We start from the raw sequence: 2500 nt of genomic DNA, 5'->3' as shown, positions 1-2500 counted from the left end.
GTTAGATGGTGAGCAAGATATATTCATTACCACTTACGCTGGGGGAGGGGTGATATACTGGCAGGTGTCAACATTACTATGATGAGAGGTAGGGTAAGAGAGTTATCAGGATACTACTGTTATCACTTGCACAGGTGGGGATGACACATTGACAGATGACTGCACCACTTTGATGTGGGGTAGAGTCACAGGAGGTGAATATTGTCACCAAATACTTTGAGTGGGTTTTGGGTATCAGGTGTTGCACTCTACAATGGTGGAGTTGTGCTGCCATGATATGAATGCTTTTATTGTTCACTGCATTGGCTTTCAGTGTCAAGGCTAGATCTGGTCCATGGCAGGGAAAAGGTAGATCTATGAGATCATTCTCCTGATGAGGAATCCCACATATTAAGCAAAAGTAGAAGATCATGTGCTCACAGGTGACAACAATGTTGTCTTACCAAAGACTTTTGTATATATATCTCATCTCATGCCTCCCATGCCCACACACTGTATGGATTGTAGATGTAGACTGGATGACAGCTGCAGTCAGGATGTATTTACTAAAGCACTATATTTTACACCAGAGACCTCAGTAGCAACATTTATTCCCTGTCCCTGTATCCAGTGTTACTGTGCAATTTGTGAATATCCTTCTATAAGCCATGCAATTCTCTCAGCCACATTCACCATCTACATAATACTCTGTAATGCAGTCATTTGTGCCTGGATCAATGAACTGCTCATTTGATGATTAACTTTGAATATTGTTGTCATATCAGGGGGGAGTCATACAGTCATGGCAACACTACAACACCCTTTGTCTCTTATGGTGGATATGTTAACATCTGAGACATGTACATATCAGATGTTGTGTTGTCTGGGACATAGGTGACTTCCATGCTGGACTCTTAGGGGCATGATGACTATCATTCTTTGATGAGGGCATGTGCTTAGCAAGTACCTTTATGCGGGGGTCTCTTCAGTGGTGAATGTGAGTAATCCTGTCCTTCTGAAGTGTTGCAGACAGTGCCATGTCTCATCAGACCATGCCTCTTGTATGTTGTCATCATCCTCTGCTACAGATTCCCTGGTGATATCAGCCCTGTGCAGTCCTCCTGTGTTGGTCCCTCCACCAGTGTAAACTAGATAATTATGAAACTGCATGACACTACTATCAGCTCACACATATATGAGTCTCCATATCTCCCTATGGTATGCATAGCAGAACATATGCAAACAGTACTATGCAATACCTTGGAAGATGTGCTTTATTGATGCAAGATGTTGTATTTGCAGGCCAGAGGTGTCTGCATACCTCTCAACTGTCCAGATTTTTGCAGAATGTCCAGATTTTTCCCTCATATTTTTGGTTTATTCCTTATAAAACTTGTGGTTTTCTGACAAATCAGTGAGGACCATATTCACTAAATAAAGACAGACACTTAAGTTTCAGATTTCTTATCCTTCCAGAAATGCATGGTAACACTAAACCTTTTATTCTAACATTTTTCAAAGTTTATACAAGGAATATTTTCATTTTTGTCATTATTTTTGGGCCTTTGTCCCCAATTATTTTTTGGCTTTGTCCAGATTTCTTGTGCTAAAAGGTTGAGATGTATGTTGAGAGGAGAAATATGTGGGTGGGCCTTGGTCAGCCTCTCTCTTCATTTATGCAGTGGTGCATGCTGTAGTATATTGCAATGGACATTACTAACCTATTGCTTCACCTACTAACATGTGTGGATGGTGTAAAGCCTGTTCACAAATCAAGAAAATCCGCAGGTATGAGGGGTCAACAGCACTGCCTAATGAGCAGCACCAAAATGACATAAATTCTGTCATCCACATCTGTCATGCTCAGACCCACCGTGTAATAGGTCTGTGTGTCACAATTTCCCATGCTTTTTTCTTTGTATGGAGTATCATGCCAGTAACCCTCTGGAACATCCTGCTATAGTGACCTATTTCAGCTGCCCACAACTTAGACTTATTGCAGAAGAACCTGTCAAATTTTCTCCAGATAATGCTTGTCTGCAGCACCTGTGTTCAAGAAGCACTTGCCATATGCATGTGATGTCTGTAGTAGCAATTTTGTGTCCTGGCTAGTGAACTTTTGTAAGAGTTGCCTCCCTCAGGTGGTCATGCCATGATATTTGAGAGCAAAACATGTCATTAAATGGAGTATATGCTACACTGTGGCAAATGCATGACTTTGACCACAGCTTCCCTTCTTTAGGAGACCTGGATAACAGCTGCAGTTAGTGCTGTGTATAACTTTACCCCCTTCCTTTTAGCACTGTATTAATTTCTCTGCGTATTGCCGTGGGACCATGCACTCCTTTAGGAATGTAATTCTCAAAGAATTCTTTGTTCATGGCTTGATTTCTCCACTACAAACACTCAGACGGCACTGCTTCATGCTATTATGATGTAGCCTCACTTACACATACATTGAGGTAGTTATGTCTCTCTCCCTGAGAGGCATCATATAGTATGAGCTGTGGATGAGGGACTT

The sequence above is a fragment of the Protopterus annectens genome, chromosome 10.part0, assembly GCF_019279795.1.
Source record: "Protopterus annectens isolate FY-2018-M chromosome 10.part0, PAN1.0, whole genome shotgun sequence".
Taxonomy (NCBI): domain Eukaryota; kingdom Metazoa; phylum Chordata; order Ceratodontiformes; family Protopteridae; genus Protopterus; species Protopterus annectens.
This window is presented reverse-complemented; position numbering follows the sequence as displayed.